The sequence below is a fragment of the Corvus brachyrhynchos genome, unplaced genomic scaffold (genome assembly GCF_000691975.1).
Source record: "Corvus brachyrhynchos isolate BGI_N302 unplaced genomic scaffold, ASM69197v1 scaffold227, whole genome shotgun sequence".
Taxonomy (NCBI): Eukaryota; Metazoa; Chordata; class Aves; order Passeriformes; family Corvidae; genus Corvus; species Corvus brachyrhynchos.
In genome coordinates, this window is record NW_008239290.1 from 1,365,071 (window position 1) to 1,387,372 (window position 22,302).

Genomic DNA, 22,302 nt, shown 5'->3' on the forward strand with positions numbered 1-22,302 from the left:
CAGATGTCTTCCTCAATACTGTGATTACCATTTATTATCTCAGAATAATCTAGGACCAGTCCACTCAATACAAACATTTGAGATAGCAAAAATGCCATTTCTATTCTTATAAAGTAAGTTCAGAAAGAATTATTTTCCGCTGTGATCGTTTTGAGAGCAGCAGAATAAAATGATGAGATAGAATTAGAGTCTACTGATGACCATTTGAACAAAAGGAGAAGCTACAAAAGCATTCCCACAAGTTCAAATAGTCAAGAATGTTCGGCATTTCTGCTACCACCACTAGGAATAATAGTGCTTTGGAAATATTTTATCACATCATGGCAAGCAGCATTATAACTAAAACTCATTTATCTGTGAAGTTATTTACCAAATTTGACGAAAAAACCCTCTCTTAATACAAAATAATCCAAGCTTAGAAAACAATTTCCTCAATATTCTCTTCCAACACAGTGTCACTTTATTTCACTGAATCACAAATGTACGTAGGCAAAAGAGCCTACCAGACTTTCTTTAGAGGACTAAAGATAATGAATGAAAGTTGTTGCTGTGCTTAATGCAATTTGTTGACATTTCAACTTGTATATGAATAAAACCTAGGCAGCCATAGCCAAAAATATTTTGATTTTTCAAATGCAAAGGTCAAAAACATAATTATGTTTTCAATTAGGTTGTACTTTGAATAAAAAGACTACTTACCATATTTCTAAATTAGGTCTTTGTATAAATGATGGGGAAAGTGCATAAAAATGTGAAAAAGTGTTTTTTTTCTAACTGAAATTTTAAGATGCAAGCTGAAGGTGAGGTAATACAAAGAGGAGAAACAAAAGAGCTGAGATGAGACCATATTAAAAGAAAGAAGAGGCTATTGAAGTGAATAGAGAAATAAGGAGTCTTAAATTTGAAATGTTGCATTTGATTAATTAAACTGCATCCTGAATTTGCTAATTGGATGCTTACATGTTGTTGTGGGACAATGACAGATGGCATTGCACTGATGGCAATTAATCCTAGTAGCACTTTTAAAATAAGGCATTAAACTATCTGGTAATCCCTATTTCTGCAGTCATTCCTCTGAAAAACTAGGATGGAAATAGCTATGAGACTCATTATGAGGAAGAAAAACGTGATGAGTTTACAAGTAGTTTCAAATAACATTTATTTGCCATTTAGAATAATAAGAGCTTTCAAATAAAGTAATTTTGTGATACTTACAGTGTCTCCCTTTTAATTAACACCTTTAGTGGGGATGGAAATACACTCTTAAGCTTAAATCTTTTTATAGTATCCTGTACAAGGGAAAGACGTGAAATATAAATAGTTGAAATTGCAAAGTCAATAGGAAAACCACATTTCTACTAGGTTTTGTTGGGTTCTTTCCCTCTCTATTTTTAGTATAATTTAATACCTATTTTTAATATCATCTGCACAGGAGCAGATGTCCTTTTGGACTGACAGAGGTGTAAAATACTAAACTTTGCTACTCTGGGTTCCCAGGGAATTGCATTTGATGATATAGCAAAGCATGAAATGTGTGTTCATTTATCCTACTGAAAAAATCTTGGTGAGAACTCCACTAAAACCTCACTGAACTATTCCATGAGTAAGAAATCAATACTCACAGTGATTTAGGTCACCTAAAAATAGACACAAGGGAGGTCAAGGTTCAGTGCTATACATGCTAACTCACCCCTTTTTTCTCACACCATAGTTTAAATTGTTGGAAAAGTCCATGTGGTTGACTGCCATCACTGCAAGTCACACATGAAAACAAATTGACACATTGTCATTGTCAGGACAAAAATTTTTCAAAGATTACTTTATACATTTGAGTATCTGCCCTCCCCCCCACCTATTTTTCTTCTGTAAGCAACTCAGTTTTCAGTCAAAAACCATAAAGAAAGTGATGAAAATTACTCTGCTCAATCCATAGGTTTGGTTCTGTCACAGACTTCCTTGAGGTTTGAGCATATCCAGGAAGCACTCTGCAGAATAGAGACAATAATAATTGAAATAATAACCCTGTATTTTTTAGCCTTGATGTAACCCTGCAGCAAGGAGTACTGAGGCAAAGAGTAAGTAAGTAGTCTGTGTAAGATCTTATATACAAGGTCTTTAAGAATTCTGGGATGCATCTCTTAGAAAAAATATATCCAATATCTAAATTACCTCACCTTAGTTAATGACTCTAGAAGTTACTGGAATTAAAACAACAAATTTATTTAAGTTTTGTGATGTGGAAATTCTAAGTCAGAGTATTCCATGTAACTGTATGAGGAATGCGTGTTAGCTGATTGCAAGGTAGATGGGAGAAAAAAGATCATCTGTTTTTATAGTAGATCAAGATTTCTTAAAATAAGAAGCTGCAGGATTCTTTGCTCTTTGACACTGTTTCCAGTCCCACTGAAGTCTCATGTTGCAGGAATCCACACATGTGAACTGGACTTAAGGCAGACATTTAAGAGTACAGATGAATATAGGATGATAGTCATGGGAAACAACAGTAAAATTAACTGCACTCAGAGTACAAGAAAGAGAGAGTGAAAAGACTTTTTTTTCTTCTTTACTTTTTAAGGACCACAGTCATAAGGTTCCAATATTATTCCAACCACCTAATTTATTGGCTAGTGACTAGTGGCTAATGCCAAGTGACTATCACTTCCAGAGTAAAGGTGTGAAATAATTTTTACAGATAGTGAATGGGGAAGATTGTTTATAACCCATCCATGGAAAGTACTGACCTCCATCTGCATTTTCATACACTTCTTTCTTTGAAATGCCAATTACTTCTTATAAGGTACTTATAAGGTTCTGGATCACATATGAAACAAGCAATGTCCTTTAACACTTTTTCTGTCTTATCAGCACTGCTTCTTCTAGATGATGGTAGAATTATAGCAAATCATCAGGATATTAATCCTGTTTTGATCTCATGCATTGTAAATTCAGGTCATTTGTAGGGGTTTGCACTGGAAGCCTCTTATTACCATATTGATTAGTAACATATAATCATTTTTGACATTGTTCTATGCAGTACCTCTGAAAACAATTGCTGTTTTACAACTCTGTGTATATAACACATATGATAATAATAAATAAATATATGCAAGCAGCAGAATGAATCTGGCAGAGAAGCCTGGAACAGCAGTGTTGGGACACAGTGAGAAAGATACTGATGACTCTCAGAGTGAACTGGGATCTTACAGTGCCTACTTAATCTTTGCCATGCTTGCTGGTGCATTTCTGACCATCACAATGTGATGTAGAAAGTGTACACTCATTTCAAGAGAAACTTAGAGAGTAGTTTGTTGTTGTTGTTGTTGTTGGTATTATTATTACTAAAAAGCACCCTTCTGAAGCAAACCATTACCAGCAGTTTCCTGTTCTGTGCATAACGAAAAATGTTGGACTCATAAAAGGCAATAAAATCATGGAATATCCTGAACTGGAAAGGACCCTTCAGGATCATCAAATCCAACCAAGGTGTCATCTTGGATAAACGTGTGAAGCATTTTTTTCCAACAGTGTCTTTCATAGCCCCAAAATTTTCATTTATTTCTTTGCCCACATGTATTCAATATTGTGTTTGAGACACCTTATTCTCCTTAGCTGATCTGCAATACATTTGCAGTTATCTCAATTCCACATTTACAATATGGTTATGGACATAGAGACTTTAGAGTATTTTATAGTGACAAATCAGCAAAAGCCAACAAATACCTTGATGAAACACAGCTCATGCCCCAGAGTTAAATCACTCTCGTCATCTATCTGAACACATTTCACCCCAATGTAATACACTAGCATATCATATGGCTGTGCTACTTAAGAAACAATCCCAAATATTTTTTGAATCACAGCAAATATTTTACATTTCCATTATTCCAACCATCACTGCTAAACAATGAACTAGGTATTTAAGGAGCATGGATTTTTATTAATACAATGGAGACAAAAAAACTTTACTTTTCAATTGAGAGAATAGCCTGTATTTCTCCCATCCAGCCACCAAGATGAGGAAAAAAAAAAGTAAGCCAGCAAAATTCAGACTTACCAGATCATTAGAATTTTTGAGACCTAGCAAATGTACAGCCAGGACTGCTGCCACTATTCATGGATATGTCCAAGGTTTTGGAAGCACTTGGTTTTTACCATTGTATTCATATATATTTCAAAGACTTTACAACTGCCTCTACAAAGATGGTCCCCTGAGGATTTGGAGGATTAGTACCTTCAGGATTAGCTCCTTCAGGAGGGACAGTGTTTGTATGAGAAGTCATTAAATAAAGTACAACCACAACAGGGACTCCCACTGGTATGTTACTGAGCCCTGCTCCTTTTTGTTTCCATACGCTCTCACAAACTTTCAGTTCTTATCAGAGCAGTAGCCTAAAGGAAGGGTAAAAGGATGGACATTTGGACATTGTCCAGGGCCTGGGCTGCTCAGCTGACAGAGAGAGAGAGAGCTGGGGCTGCTGCCAGTGTGCAGGGCTGAGGTCACCTGCTCCCAGGGGACACCCAGGAGGGGCTGTCTGACAGAGGAACCTACTGCTATTCCCCACCAGCAGTGATGGGGTGTGGATGGGATGTAGCTGCCTTTGGAAGGTGCCTCGTCTCCCTCTTCCCATTGATTCTTTGGAACTCAATTACTTTTATGGGGGCTTTTTGATAGATTATTTTGTCTAAATAGGCAGTCCATAATGTTGTATTTGCTACTGACTGTTTGCTATCCTTAAACAAAGGTGTAGTTTGACTGCATATAGCACCCAGGAAGAGCCTCACACCCCATAAGACACAACACAATGCCAGGGAGTGGCCTCTTACGAGCACCAACATTACATTTTGCTAGGCTGTCTAGTTTTCTACTGAGAAAAGACAATTGATTAAAGTCCTGGGGCTATCCCAAGTGTTACAGAGAATCCTGACTAATGAGCAGCTTACAAAAAAACAGACTCTTCCCAAGGAGCTGTCAGGCCCTGAAGAATGTGCCAGCACTTCTTAGCTGTGCCCTCCACACCTCAGTGAGCCCAAATTGTTCAATTACTCTTGTATATTTTTGGAGGCATGGGAGGTTTTTCCATCTTTCACAGTGGATCAGTCAGGACATTTGCTTGACAAAAAAGTGACTTTCCCTATCCCAGGGTATTAATTTTTTTCTGATAAAGTTATACAAAAATGGCCTTCCTTTCATTTTGGGTCATAGCTGCTGCCTGTGTATTGAGAACAGACTTAGGTAAGGAGCCCACCCCCAGAGTCAGGTACAGGTGTCCAGCTAAGACTGGCTGGGACAGGACTGCAGTGGAGAAAGTGTTTTTCTTTCCTTTGTTTCACCAATCTGATAGAAAGTAGAGGGACAGCCATTTTCCCCTCACCACAGGCTGTAACTGCCAAGCCTGCTTTTATCTGTATTAGGTGGCAGAACTTCTTTGGGGTGATTCTATTGGTGAACATCTGGCGAGCTTTAACAAAATCCATTGCTTCTGGCAGGCCCCTTTGCTAACGTATAGAGCTGGCCAAAGCCAAAGTTTTCCTCAGGCCAAGGAAAAACCTAGCAACCTTTAGGATATTCTTAGGACTCATTGTAGAGTCATTTCCTGCACAGAATAGAGACAGGCCAGAGCTTTATGGGACTTATTTATATCAACAGCAGTCAGCTTGTATGACCATAGATGTCTTGTGTCAAAAATCTTCCTGCAGGCAAGATCCAAAACCCTGTTCCTCAGATGGCAGAGAGGAATTGCTGTGGACTGATGCTCATCCAAGGATTCACAATAATGTTGCCCTGCCGTATCTTGCAGTGCATCATAGAAACAGGAAGGTTATTGAGAGATACTGCTTTGGCCTTCATCTCCCTCAGAATAGAGGGGCTGGCTTGCAAACACAGTGGAGTGATAAATGTGAAGTGTATGCAGCTTAAACTGCTCAGATGGAGTTTGTATATTGACTATTAGCTTAAAATAATTTAAGATGAGGTAGTACAACTAGTCCAGCCTATTGTAATACTAATATTTTAAAAATTAAATAAAGGATTCATTGGATTTTCATCTTTATTTCAAGTGCTATTTGCCCTCATTTAGCCACTTGACAGGGGTGCTGGCCTGAGACTTCCTTCTGAAATTAATGGCCCATGGCCATAGGCTTCAGATGAAAGATTTTTCTTACTTTGTGACTGAGCACTCAATTTGACTCAGAGTTATACTTGTACAAGTCAATTAGCATAGGGATAATAGAGAAAAAAGCATCAACAGTGCTTCTACAACCTTCAGTCTTTTTGCTTTTAACATACTGCACTGAAATTATTTCAATATAGGAGAAACTAGAGACCCATGTAAGTATTAACTATCTATTCTAAGGTAGGCAATAGTCAATACTTGGTATATCAACAGCAGATGGTACATTTTCCTCCAGATTCTTAAAAACTTTTAGGCTATATGGATGCTTTTAATTACAACTGTGTTGTGAAGGCAACTGAAACCAGTTGGCTTAAGATGATCTTCATAACCACTCAGAGGAATCAGTTAATGATTCCAGTGTTTTCTTGCATTTTCAGTGTATTTTGTTATAAAGAAAAGTCTAAGATCAGGACAAGAATGAATCTCAGCTTACAAACAGCCCATGATATTTTGAAATACAGGTTTAGTAGCAAGGAGCCTTGCTGCTGAAACTGGCTCTTTTTGTGATCCAGTACCTGTCACTGGTGGGCCCAGCCATGTCATGCAGGGGTCAGACAGACCACCCAAATGTCTTACACAACACTGGGAGATTTGGGGGTTCCTTTAAAGAGGAGAAAGAAAACAAGAGAGAGAGAAAATATACAGGACATATGCTCCTGATACTACATTTAAAGAAAAATTAAATTAACGTCTGTCAATAAATCATATTAAATTTGTCAGAGGCATCAAGATTAATACATAACACATACTCCTGTAACAGTAGTAAAATATGCTTCTTATCCTGATACAAAATGTTTTCTATTTTGTTCTATAGTTGTCAGATGAAAAAAAATTGTCTCAGTAAGCATTTGGATTAAATCTTAGTTAACTTTTATTTGTCTGCTTCTCTTGTCCTGTTGTACTGTTTGGTTAGCCAACCAAATTTGAAATCAAAACAGATTTTTTTGGACCCCATATTGGCTCTCAGGGGCACAGGGAGGAAAAAAACACATGCATACTGAGTCAATGCTTTCTCATGTAGAATGGAAGAATCTTAAAAATGCTTTTTCGTAATGGGAAACTGAATTATTTTCAAGCTACCACCCACAATTAACTTACAAAGTTCAAAAGTGTTAAAAGAATGGCAAAACAAAGAAACCATGTATGCTTTTCACTGCCTGCATTTTCCATAATAATTATGCAGCCCTGTGAACACAGTTAATGTCACCCCTGCTCAGAAGCTATACTCCACGGCTACAGACTGAGATTGCTCTATAATAAAACATCAGGTCCATTACTTGACATTAGAAAGCAATAATTATATCAGTGCATTTGAGTTTCCTTTCCCTTCACAAAGCTACCTTTCTTTAAAGGATTATCCTGACAGACAACACAGTCGCCTTTTTAAAGAGGCAATATAATTAGCTTCCTCCCACCCCACTGCTACTTGTTTCTCTTATCTCTGGGTTGATCTGAGAAATAAGAGCAGTGCAAATGTTTGTTCCAAGAAAGCACAATGACAGCAGAGGCAAAACTGCTGCCCTAATTTAGTAGGTCAGGAGGGTCCCTGCAGATGCAGGAACCCCAGACACGTAGCCCTGTTGCTAGGGAACGGTATCGATCCTTTCCAGCATCTTCCCTGACACCCTCTCTGCTCCACTGTGATTGAACACCATCCTGTACAGGACTGGAACAGTTAGAAGCTTTGGCTTGGCTTTAATATTTATGAAGTAAACGTTTTAACCATTGAAGCTTTAAATGTCTAATGCTGTTTTCTTTTTCCAGAGCAGCAGCTTCCTTTGGGAATATTTCCATCAATCTAGTATGGCAAATTACTTGATGTTGGAGGCAGAGAGCTTATTTTCTCTGAACTAAATGCAATCGTAGGAGACTTAAGATGCCCACAAAAATAATTAAAGTGTATTTTTCCTCACTCATTTTCATTCTCTTATTATTTCAAGATAATTTACACTTAAAATGCATCATGCTACAGGCTTAACTGAAAACCATCAAAATCAGATTGAAAGGTAGATCAGGATATTCTGAATATTTTTTATATAGGCTAAAAAATATAAAGCATACATATAAAAATGTGGTGTGTACATACAGAGAATGCTGTTACACAGAGTTAACTTAGCCCAGTGGGGTGCTGTGGGAAATGCCCAGTTCCTTACCAAGAGGAATGAAGAGAGCAGGTTATAAATCTTGAGCTTGGTAATTTGGATGTTCATCTCTGTGCATATACAGTGGGAGGCTTTTAACATCCAGCTCTTCAAGAAGGTTCTACAATGGGTCTCCTCAGGTGGTGCTGCAGCCCCCACCACACTGGTAAGGACCTGCACTAGAGGACTTGTGGCTGTGCTCCCACATGCCAGGCCTGTGTGCAGCCTGGAGGCAGCATCCTCAGCACGTCAGCTGTCTCAGGGGGAAGCTGGGCCTGCCGACATGTCAGCTGCTGCAGGCAGAGAGCAAACATGCTGTATCAAACGATATAATTGAAGGAGATGGAGCACCTGAGTCCTGTACCAACAGATTCCCAGGGAATATGTATTTATAGAAAGGTGATGCCATGAAGCCTCACAGATTGGAAGAGTTATCAGATGGTATGAAAGCTTTCCAAACCACCTCTCGGACAATGGTGGGAAGAAGCTGAAGAGATGATAGTTTTCCAGATTAAATATAGAAAATTCTCTATCTGAATTTTAAAAGTCAACATTAGAAGTGAACAAAACCCTTATACCTAAATAAACTCCTGTTGATTTTACATCTATATAAAAATCAATAATTTAAAACGTATGTGAGATGATTAAGGCCTTGGCATTCTTCCCATAAATACTCAACTGGCAGAAAATGTCTAGCAGTAGCCTTAGAAATTGAAATAATTGCTGTAATCAGACACCAGATGCCTGATACAGAGCTGCATAACAGATACCACAGTTACCCGAGGGAAGAAGATGTAGCATAAGGACAAGGTACTTATGAGAGCAGGAACAAATTTATCAGAAGAGCTATGGGGACAGCAGCTCCCTCCTGTCAGCATCACCCTGTGGGGCACATACTCCAGTCTCATTATAGGAAAGGCTGCTTTCTGCTGTTTTGTTGTTCTCCTAATTACTGGGAAGACCACACCTGGCCCTGCATCCAGTCCTTTCTATTACGAAGCCCATACCCACAACATCCCCTACTGAAATCCCTGAACACTAATGCAGAAGGTTAGGTTTGTAAAAGCTGTAGTAGTTCCCTGCAAGGCAGCCAGCAGCTCACATTGTTTCCACACATGCAAAAGTTCTCCGATGTTGACATCATGTGGGTGTGCACAATAGGATCTGACTCATAAACACAAATCTGTACCTTTAGCCTAAATCATGCTGTGTATCCTATGGTTAACTAGATTCCTTTGATTAAATACAAAGTTAATAAACAAAAGAGTCAATTCTGTTTAAAAAATAAAAGTAGTCAAACTTGTGCTCTGTAAAATGTCAGCAAGTTCTAGAGGACCTGCCTTCAGTCTTTCTACAGCTTTTCTTCTTAATATAAAATAAATTCTCATTCTTCCCCATTTCAAAGATAATCTTCTCCCACTCACCCTAATATTCAGTGTTAGTATGTAACAGACCATGAATTAGGAAATGGCTGTTAAGACAGCACTGAAGTTCTTTTTTCTTATGCCCTTATAAGTAACAATGTTATATCATTTTCCACAGCATATGATATAATGGTCTTCTAACTAAGGTGCTGCTAGCACTCAAACTAGCACTCTTTCCTAATACAGCATTGACATGATAATAGCATAATACTTCAGGCCATTAAGTCTATTGAAAGTAAATTATTGCCATCAGATGCGATAAAACGTAGTTGGATGCATTAACAATCTTACATTCTGTCTTGATAACACTACTGAAATAGTGATTGCCTCTGCTTAGCCTTGCATTAACATTTTTTATCTGTTTCGTCTTGAAATGTGTTGGTCAAATGTCCTGCCTGAATCACTGCTCAGAAAACATTTAGGGAAAAGGGCAGCAGTGCAATACTTTGGATCCTAACCCGAAGTCTGGCAAACTCAAGGGGGACCCTGCTATTAGCTGCAATGTCTTCAGCTCTCTGTGGGCTATCTATTGTCATTAATAACAGTTACATTAAAAATTCTACTTCCCCTGAAACCTGCTGACTTATTCATAGTTGTTAATACATGTGTGTTGTGGTGCATGTGTATACATGTGTGTGTGTATTATACACACTCATGTACATACATTATTGATTATCCCATTAAAAAACTGAATTCCCCCATCAATCCCCTCTGGCAGCTAAAAGGTGTTTACACACTGTTGTTTTTGTTTTAATTTCTCTAGTGACTTATTTAGAAAAATGTTGTAAAAAGGGTGGTTAGAAGTATCTGAGAAACATGTACAAGTTTTAAAGACTTCCAGTAGGATGTGTCTATTTCATTGCTGGGAATTTTTGCATTTTGCTTTTCTGTTTTAACATGGGGTGAGTGTACGTGAGGAAATTGATTCATTTTCCAATGTGGTGGTAAGTTCTTTGGCCTTTTTTCATATCTATTTTCATGGCAGGATGTGCCTGTTTTCTGACACATATCTAAGTAAGATGGTTTACTTGTAGAAATATAAAAAATCCATCATAAAATATAACTTTAGAATGTACTAGATTTTTCTCTAAGGCAGTGGAGCAAGAAATGGTGGACTTGTCTCTGATGTGTAATCTAGGCACCAATGCATGTATGATAGACATGTAACACAGGTAAGATCACTTTCAGTGGCTGTGAACTCTGTTTCCACACACAATCAAATAAGCAAATAGTAACAGTATAGTCTGTGGACATTTACACACCAGTAGATTTGGCAAGACACACAGCTGCTTTTGCAGGTAGATAAATCCATTGTAGCAAACAAGTCTAAGTCACACGTAGGTCTGGCTCCTACAAAAACTTCAGTCACACATTCCTGCCACCCTGGCAGGGTCACACACTGTAAGTGTGTATTTATTAAAATAAAGGCAGTTTCCCACCTCCACTACTGCATCAGACTTTGTAGCTGTTCCTGCAAGTGAATAGATTGATTCTTGATCAAAGCAATTAGCTGAGCTGCTCTCCACATCCCTGTCTACTACTTTATTCTTACTCCAAACTGCACGGTTTCACTGGGGATGTTGGTGTCAAATGTGCTTGGAGTGATGATGCTCACTGCTTAGCATTCAGCTCTGAAGCCTCTCAGAGAGGAAGCGTGAACATATCTGGCTGCCTGTCAAAAATGCTGGCTTGGATGAATTGCAGCTGCCTGGAACCGTATGGTAAATAAGACCTAAAGCTTCTACCAAGGCTTTACAGGCTCTGGGCAAACATGTTCACTCATGGTTGTTACATTTGACAGCTTGTAGCCCTCAAGTGATCCCTGTGATTTTTAAACTAAGCTTCATCTGATTTCCTCTCCAAGAGTTTAGCTATGTTAAATTTTTCTCAGGAAGATGGGGTTTCTTATTCAAGAAGACTTTTTCCTCATGCATGTAGTGGGAGAAGGGGGTGACAGCAATACAACCTCTCATATGAGTTGTCCATTAAGCAGGTAAGTAATGTTTATTTGCTCCCTTTTCTCCCCAAATTCTGCAATGTGTTAGCAAGACAAAGGAACAGAAGCAATACAGCCCCTGCAGCTTCTTGCAGCCGTAATGCTGGGTAGAAGCTCAAATCAAGCAATGTGGGGGTAGAAGGAACAGGACACACAAGACTTGGGGCCCTCAAGGGGCTTATGATTTAAATCTCTACTCTTCTTTTATCCCATTTTACTCATTTTCAGAGACATCTGATTTTAAGTGTTTGGAGCTGCCTTCCCTTGGACGTCATTAACATAATTACTGATTTTATCATTTGCTCACAGGATAGGTTCTTGTTAGTTCTTTTGTGTATGGAATGAGTTGTGCGTTGCACATCACTAACAAACTTCAGGAGTGAGGAATTTAGTATACAATAGAAAAGAGAGAACTATTTAAAGGTATTTCTTTATTCAACTCATGACTAAGTGCACAGGGAGATTAACAATATCAGGATAGAAAAGGCTGAAGATTAGCATCTTCTAAGAATGCCCTGTGTGTCCACACAATCATTGGTAAAAGCTTTTGCAAGCCATTTAGGATGACATTGACCTCCATTTTCTGACAAACTGGAAGCATTACATACAACTTAATAAGAGAAAAAGGGGGAAAACTAATTGACATAGAAAGGTCAAAGCAATGTAAATGTGATGTTTTCATGATGGGAAATATCTTCATGGTTGAAAAAGAAATGAGGTAGGTTATTGCAGATATTAATATTAAAAAACATGCTGTTAACATTAACATCTGATTTGCCTAATATAGTTCATTACTGTCCAGAATTTCATCTAAATCATTTTCTTATTAATGCTTAACCAATATCAAATAACTCCCTGGCACTTGCCCTAGACATCTCTATGAATTTTAGTAAATTTATTATACTTGGTCCTGTTGTAATGAAGCGCCAGTGGATTTATAATGATCAGATACTTAGAATAAGCAGTGAGCATTGACAAGACTCTGCTTGTGTGAGCACAGTAAAATACCCGAAGTTCACTAGAGACATCCCCAAAAAATATCCTTTTTCTAATTGTAAAGAGGCACAATTGTGAACATCTGCAAAACTGCTAACTTGAATTCCTCTTACTACTCCTGAAGACTGTACCACGGCTGATTAGGTGCACCAACTATTCAGACAGCATTTAGTTAAGGAAAAGGCAGTCTGTTGTCCACTTAACATGCTGGACTGCATCCTTCAGCAGGTGACAAGAAAACATCAGGAACTGCCTTCCTCATTTAAATTTCAAAATATTAGCGGATGGGGAAAAAAAAAGTTTAAGGCTTCTAAAATTTTGGACTTTAAGAAATAAAGAAATCAGTGTCTCACCAAGGGCAGAATCTTTATAATATTTAGGTACTGTTGGCAGTCCTTAGAATACATTACTCTTCACAGAACTTCATGGAAAAAGGTCACTGGAGATTGATTCAACCACTATGAACAGAATGTTTGCATTTTAATTAACACATGAGAAAATATGTATTCCTAAGTTTGTAAGAAAACTGTATTAGAGCACCTTTCTCTGAGCACAGATCATATTTGTTAGCTCTATCTTTAGAAAACTGTATATTATCTATTCTGTAAAGAAAGGCAGGTGGGAATGCAGATTTTTGTTCTAACTTTGGTGTTCATCTGACTGCACTGCATTTCAAGTAAAATATTATTTTGATTTAATATTCAATATTTTATGACAGAAAATATCAATGTCACAATCAGTACCTGAAACTGCTTCTATGGTGCGACACATGATATGTCACAGGTGTGAATCTGTGTGCTCAGGACTCACCCTGGGCCATTTAAAATGCTGGTCACAGTGAATACTGATGTACAGTAGATAGTAGCCATGGAAACCAGTCAGAGCTTACCTTAATAATATTTCTTTTTAAGAAAACTAGATTTCAAAGCATGATTTTTCTCTTTCTTTGGGGACACAGTGCATTATAGCATCTAACAAATTATCTATTAGAGCTATTTCAAAACAATTCCATCTTAAAATCCCTTGCAGATGTTGCACTGTGCTCATTTCTGCACACTGAAGATTAGGTATGTTATTAGGGCATGATAAACACAGCAAAACCTCCCTGGGGAATGCAACAAGTGAGGAGCAGAATCAGAGCACATCTCTGGCTGCACTGAGAGGAGGCAGGTCCACTGCTGAAAGCTTCTTTTTTACAGCCATTCCTGGATAGACCAAACGATTGGGGAGGATGTGCTAAGCAACAGGGAAGGCAGGCACCCAGGCACCAAGAGAATACATGCTGGGCAGGAGAGGAGGGGTGGAGTCCCGGCTCTTGTGGAGACTAGGTGCGTGGTCAATTTAATGCTTGAAGCCTGAGAATAGGGCAGATGGAAGCTCCTGGTAAATACAGGCTTTGCTGTGAAATTTGCAGTGTGGAAAGTGAAGTTTTCTGGGAGGAAATAGTAATTTAGAAGATACTTTTCATAGTAAGCAAAAATACCTCAAAAAGCTTTTTGACAGAACATTGAAATCAGGTACTGAAAAGTGAAAATAAGATTCACAACCTATTCTGAGTTGGAAGGGACCCACAAGGACCATCAAGTCCAACGTTAAGTAAATGGCCTGTATGGGCATGAACCCACAAACCTTGAGCGCTGTTAGCACCATGCTCTAACCAGCTGAGCTCATCTCATCTCCCTAAGGGGAGGAAAGCTGGCTGGTTAGTAGTGGTCCCTGGGGAGGTGTGCTGTTCAGCTGGAGTTCTCTGACAACAAAGACTTGGCAGTCTCCTCAGCTGCAAAATGAGGAGGCAGACCTGACTGAAGACATGCTTGCAGCTAAATATAAGATCTATGGCTGTGAAAAGCACAGGGAGGGAAAGAAGATGGGAGAGAAACCTCCTTCAGCAGGGAGGCTATTCCTGCCTCCACCCCAGCCTGTGAGGCAGCAGACCTCCACTTGGGCTACTCCGGTGAGAAGCTCTGAAACAGATCCACAAGTAGAAGAAAAAGGAACTGAACGGTTATCAAATGAAGAAAGGGGAAAAATAAATGATGAACAAAAGCAGAGTTTAAGATATTTTCCACTGCTTTGAAAGGATAAGACACCTATAAAAGCAGGAAAACAATATATAGACATGAGACTGATTTTTTCCACTCCTTAAAATTTCTGTATATTCAAGTTTGTCCATGCATGTTCCCTTTGAAACAATTTTTCAGCCCCAATAATTGTGCTTTGGTAAGAGCACATGACCTCTGCAGCAGACCCTACTGGACTTCTGTGGGCAAGTCAACAAAAAGTAATATCAAACTGAGACCTGAATTCACCCTTGTCACATTTTTCATTACTTCATATGCTAGGAGGAAAAACCCAAAAACCCAACCCTTATGAATGCTAGATACCTGCCACATTAGTTAGAAAGTTAAACCACTAGGAAAAAATATTGCTGCTTTGTGGTGCACAGGACATTCACAGTACTAATTTCAATTCACCACAAACTTAGTAGGGTGCCAAGCAACATCCTTCAAAGTTTGAGTGAATCTGTAGCTGCAACTGGATGAAGGTCCAAATTTCATAGTACAGTAAAAAATAAATAACTTCAAAGAGTTGACAGATTACTCTGTCTTCCCCAAAACCCAAATATAAAGCTGATTTACAAGATTATTTCATGTCAAATTAAGAAACTTTTTTTTCAGTTTGGTTGGCAATTTTGCAACACTTAGACGACAAGCTAACTGTCTGATCTCAAATTAAATCAGCAGACTTGTGACATTATAACTGTTCTCTTAAAAAGTAGAGTGCATGGTGAGGAAAGGAGAAAAAACAGCAATGATTTTAATGAGATTCCCATCTAGACTCTGAAATTATTCCCTGGTAAGATACTAGTTTACCTCTTCCTGAATAAAATGAAACTATAATAGATGTCATCAGGATACCCAAGACAGCCCTGTGGAAAAACAAAGGCTTGATAGCATTCATATTCCTCAAAGAAATAACTTACCATTAAAAATATGACTCACAATTACCAAAAGCTCAGATGACTAACTTACAGTTCCAAGAACATGTCCTCTGCTGTTAAATATCAATCACAAGGTGCAGCATAGCCATTAATATTTAACACCTTCACCACCGGGAAATAGAGCGCCACTTGAATACTCTTGTTTAAAATTTATTGTCACATTTCAAAATGATAGATGAGATGTTTTCCACAGTTTTGTTTCATGGAGTTGTTTCGATCATCTTCTGAAGTACATGAAATTATGCTCTCTAAGACAGAATCTTTCTGATTACAAGAAAAAAAAGGGGATCTACATTTATGAAACAGCTTTTTTTGGCCCCTCAGTGTCAATGTGCTGGAATCAAATTCATGAGGCTCTTGAATCCAGTGCAGGAAGAAACATCTCAAAGGGTCACTGTCATCACTCTTCCCATGTGCCTGATTCCACCTGAATAAGTATTATCTCTATTGCTCACTGAAATTGTCTTAAGAGATGGTCCCAACTTCTGTCTTTTCCTGTGTTCTTCCTTACTCAACATGAGTTTCCTCCTGTTGTATGCATGCTGCAATTGAAAATAAAATGTAGGTTAACCACAAAAATTTTACAGTTTTAATTTTTGCTGTTAATTTGGTGAAACTTTCATAAAGGCGCATCCTCTCCTTCTGCTTCTCTCTTCTGATAAACTTACTTAATGCAGGAAGCTTTTAATTAATTTCTGTGGTAAATGTTAATGATATTTATTGAGAAATTATAGAAGGAGAGCAATTATTCACAAACTGTGTAATTTAAGTATTATCATCTTAATGATTTACAGGGGCTCTCAGAATGAATATTTATAATGAAGATACCATCCTTTCTCTCTGTTCTCCTTCTTCCCATTCAAGGAACTAAGAACAAGAAACCTGGTAGGAAATTCAAAAGTTTCAAAGGAGTAAACAGATCCAAAGAGCCTATGGCTTGGTAAAAGTAGAATAGCAAACACTTAAAAGGTCACAGTTCAGCAATATTATGCTGCACTTTAAAAGGAATGGTCTGTATTCATTTCAAATCCCCAAGTAAAATTCAGCACAGATCTTTCTTCAATATAGAAGTGTGATATTTTTCTTAAAAATGAAATTTAGGCTGCATTTCAGATCTATATTTGAAAATTTGAATTAAAGTGCACATGCCTTTTTTAACATGAAGCAGACTCTTATTTCAGAAGATTGGGAAAAGCTGTTAAAGGTTGATAAGTGGAATGGCTGAGTAAGGAAGAAGGCCTATCAGGAAGAAAACCATATGCTCCAATGACTATAAATCTCATTAAAGAGGTTAAGACAATTGTCTTCTTTTGATCTAGTTTAGGACAGAGATAGGAGTAACTAAATACTGAAGAAAAGGAAGAGCCTATTTTTCTCTTCTAAGCAAAGCTATGTGAATCCTGGGAGCTCCAGTGATGTTACAAGCACATTAAAATAAAATTAAAATATCACCAGCACATAACAAACCCAGACTGAATAATATATTGACTAAGAAAAGCATTTAAAAGTAACTTGTTGGCATCTTCTGTTAGATGCAAATAAATAATGTATAAAAATGCCAGTTATTCCTTTTCACAGAACTAACAGAAAAATGTACTTTTTCATTTAAGTTGGACCAACTTTTGTACACCTTTTTACTTCTTTCACCTCCTGGAATTTGTTGCAGAACATTTCAGGACATTGCATTTTAGCCTTCCCTCCATGCCCCCGGTTCAACTTTCTGGTTTTTATTAGCTGGAATAGCACAGCTTATTACATATTAAATCAATCAGTCAATCAATCAATCGCCTTGAAATTCCCATCCTTTCACCAAGACCTTTTTTGCACCTGCTCCTGCAGTCTAGTCTGTGTAATTTCAGCAAATGTCAGCATCAAACAAACGCCCTCCTAACCTGCTCATGGCAGGCGATATGTGTGCATTAGCATTAATTAGCCAATACCATTCTGTTTCTTTGTCAGATAAGCTGTGTTACTTCTCTTTTTTCTTGTATCTGAATCAGCAGTTGCAATCCCATCATACTGTGGCTGGTGCAGAGCATCATCAAGACACCAGGTGTAACGACATGGCACCATCTTTCTTTGGCAGAGAGGGATTTGGTTTTATGCTTGCTATGCTCCAACATTTTGGCCTATGAAGTCGACCAGTCTGTGCTGCAGAATTTATAGTGTTCCGAGTACAAGGAACCAGAAAGTTCAAATCTTCTTAAGCAAGAAAGAAAGCTCCCTATAATTATGTAAACATGTCTGCTGTGTTGTGCTAGTCACAGCTGCACACCACCACATTTTGCAGAATGGTTTGTTAGACTCACTTTTATTTCTGCAATCAGTTGGAGATAAATAAGCTTTACTCCCAGCTAGAGGATACTGCTCAAATAGCAGACAAAAGCTTCATGTATACTTCTCACATTAACACATTATGTGAAGAATTCATGTGCACTGATAATTTTGGGATCAGAAGAAGGAACAGTTAATGTGCTGGATGTCAATGGCAGAAACAGGCATATTCAGTCTGTGAGAGGAACCTTTTCCAGAATAAACAAAAGAATAATTCAGACCTTCACTGAGCATATTATCTATAAACCTGAAAAACTAAATTTGAATCTTTCTAAACATTTTGTTTCTCGCTTACCCCACAGTCAGCAATCCCTGGGAAACTGAAATACCTGAGAAACTATATGTGAGGGAAAAGGGAAGCGAAACAAAGACAGGACTAGTTCCCCAAGATTCTGCTCCCAAGTCGAGTTAGATTAAGAAAGTCATGCTTTTCCCACCCACATGTGCTCAAGTCTAAAGAATTCCATGTTGAGAAATCCAGTTTGGATGTGCACTTGACCTGTCATCAAGGTTATCAGCCTCATGAAAGCTATAAATCACATCATTCTTTGGTAAAAAATCTGTACTGTTCTACCTATTGCAGATGTTGCTCTCATGACATCATTGCCCATCTGCCCTGGATGCAGATGTCATCAGCTTTGGCCTACCACTTATCCCATCTAATTCCGATCATAAAACTACTGCATATAGGACTCAGACTTTTCAGGCATAGAATAAATTACAAATAAATCTATTTTGCACAATTCTATTTCTTAGAGAATTCTGAATTTGCTGCTACTCTTGATTTATAGGCTACAAACTTAAACTTGCCTATGTTTCATCTAAATAATAGGTTCTGTGATGCTTTGAAATATCATTATGACTCACATATTTCAAATTATGTCTTTCACAATACTTATATATATTTTTAATACAGTGGTAGTAACAATTTATTCCTCATGTAAAGGTAAACAAATTATACAAGCAAGAAAAAATCTGTGTCCTAATTTATGACCATAAGCATAGTCATTTATTTTTTTAGCTTCTAGTGATTTCTCAGCCCAAGTTCTGGGCTTGAAGCTTGCAATCCTTGTGCATATACTAATCTGGACTTTAGGCAACCATAGAAATGAGTACATTTATTGTCCATGAGGTTTGGTTCAATCTTTCCACCCTGTCTTGTTAAGTTTCTTCTTATGAAGCTCTGACAGGAAACAGTGGCTTGTTTGCATGTGTCAGTTCTCCTGAACAACAATAGATACAAAAGACTTGTTATGCAAAGATTCCTTTGCCTTTTGAACTATCTTCTCCTGCCTCTGGATGCAGTAGAACTGTCTATTTAGAGCCATGAAGACACATATGACCTCTGTCCTATTTTGGAGACAAAAGTGTATATTTGTTCCTATAACTCCAGGCCATAAGCCCTCTCTGCCACTCAGGTGAAGACGAACAGCCCCCTGGGACTGCTTTCTCAATAAATGTGGCAGCAAGCCATCCATCTCCTCTCCTAAACAAGTGTTGCATTTCATCCCACATGGGTAGGGATGGCAACAGAAAGGCCCCAGAAGCTTTAACAAGAGAATTGCATTGCATATACAGGAAAGCAGGGCCTGATGCCCTCTGCATTGCTAAACACACACACTGTCCCCCTTGCATATCCTTGAAAACCATGTCTTGCAATTAATGTTGTACTGGGCTGCCTGAGTCATGTTGTCAATGCCAGGGCTATTATTTCAGCCTCTGTGGACTCAAGCAAGTGACATCCCATTATTATGTTTGATTCACATTTTCAGACATTTCTTTGAAAAATGAAGAGTGGAGATGTGCCTCATTTAATGAAAACAGGGATTATTTCTTCAATCATTCATGATAAGTTTATATGTTTTAGAGGGAATACACTACTAAAGCCTAATACCGTTATAAATATTCATTACCTAGACATACAAAATCTTCAATTTTCTTTTACTTACCCATTTGCAAGAATTTGCAATCAAGTGTCTCTGGAATCTTCCTTCTCATAAGAGTATAATCTGGACATTTTCCAGGTACATCAAAACTGAGTGTGTAAAGCCCATTGCAGATATCTTATTCTGGAACAGCACAGGCAGGAATGATAATAGTAAGGTACAGTTATGGCAGAAGTACCACATCCTGATTGCAGGTAAGGCATGAACAATATTGGCAACTAATTGCCATCACTGAGGGAACACTGCAGTCACAGTCTGTTAACTCTCTCAAATCTGTCATTAGTTACTGAATAGTAGCTAAGGAAGTGTAATTCTGGTAGTGAGGAGGACATATAAAGCAGCAGCACACAGAAGACACCAAAAGCTATGTCTCCATGCTAATCCTTGGATGTGATACAAAAGAAGAGGCAGATGGACAGCTTAACAAGTGGCAGGAGGACATCTTCATCATGGCAACATGACTTTGGATGGGTTCTAACTATGGTCAGAGTAGGTGCTGTCATTAATATCAGCCATGCCTCCAGGTTTACATTATCCCATTGCTACTGTGATGTCCTGTGTAACTAAAACTCACTCCTTCTGTTTGCTCCAGAACCACCTCCAAAGCTTCTTGTGAAGCTTCTGGCAGCAGCATATGAAGGCACACAAACTCCCATCTTCTCTGAGAGAAGAGGCAACTCAAAGCCTGAGGAAGAATCAGGAGCACCCTCTCACCCTCCAGAAAAACTCATCATGTTATAACTGGAGTACCGCTCAACAAAAATTGCTTCCCTCACTTTCAAGAAGGAGCTGGCAAACTGCTACACAGGGAGGGCATAGAATTTTCTGTGTAGTGAGCTATGAAACACAGGTGGATTTTTATCCATTGTCAGTCTTGCACTAGACAAATGCAGGACATGACAGGATCAAGTGGCAATGGTTTTAAACTGAGAGTAGAGTTTAGGTTAGATACTAGGAGGAAATTTTTTACTCAAAGAGTGGTGAGGCACTGGAACAGGTAGGCTGGGTAAGTTTTGGACCCGCCATCCCTGGAAGTGTTCAAGGCCAGGTTGGATAGGGCTCTAGAGACTACCTGGTCTTGTGGAAGGTGTCCCTGCCCAAGGCAGGATGGGTGAAATTAAAGAACTTTAAGGTCCCTTCCAACCCAAACCACTCCGTGATTCTATAATTCTATGCTTGGTCATTAAGATAGTCCAGTAACACAGGCTGGTAGGCTGCCTTGCACTTCTAAACATATAATTATCCACCTTAAACATATCACACACTAAAAAAAATACCAAACATCTAAGAGGACTGCAAAGTGTTGAACATATAGTAAAAACTGGACTCTTAGAGAACTGAAAGCTTAGAAAATGAGACAGAACAGAGGCAGAGGAAAGAAGGAAAAATTGAGTTATAGAATGATTAAATGGCAAAAGAGGAATGGAAATAATAAAAATAATAAGGAATTGACAGGGAGATAAATATTCACAGTAGGGGCGGCTTAGTAGATATTTGCACTGGACTTTGGAGGAATCTTTTCAAATTAATCAAATGCAAATCCTTCAAAAAATTCTCACATTTTAGTCCCACAGTTTCACACACTTCCTTGAACCTCTCCATTCTTTTCTGTACTTCTGCTCTGTAGAAATATGCTGCAAAGTGTATATGAAATTGTTTAGGTCTAAAATTTATCCTATTAGTCAAATTAAATTTTTACTAATAAATTCCTTCTTTTGAAAACACCTAGGACACTTTCCAGTTCCTTCATTTCAGCAACTGGAAATTAATTTCTAAATCTCCCTCGGATATTCCTTATGACATCTGTATAATTTTATAAATAACTGACCCACTTTACCATGACAAGAACTATATGTCTGAGAACTGTTTATCCTGAAGGTTGAGAAGTTCCTTACCTCGATGCAACATATGCTTTACCAGATGTTTCATAGGGAAGACAACCATGCTGATAAAAACAAATTGCACTGTGAGCGAACTTTTAGCGAACTGATTTGGATTTTACATTAACCTTAGGATGGACTGATTCTACCACTCTCCAGTTGTGGGTATCTGAATTTGTTTTTTGTTATTGTGGTTGCAGTGAGCTGTGCAAGAGACTGTCCACTCTCTGCCCTTTCAGTTGTCAGGATCAATAAATGCTTTTGAGTGAAGCGTTTATAAGGCAAAATGCACACACTGATGTCTTTATGGAGGGGAAAATATATCACAATTTCAATTGTTTTTAAGCCATCCTATTACCTTCAGTTCATGTTAATAGATCCACAATAAAATTTTCACTGTGTTGATGAACT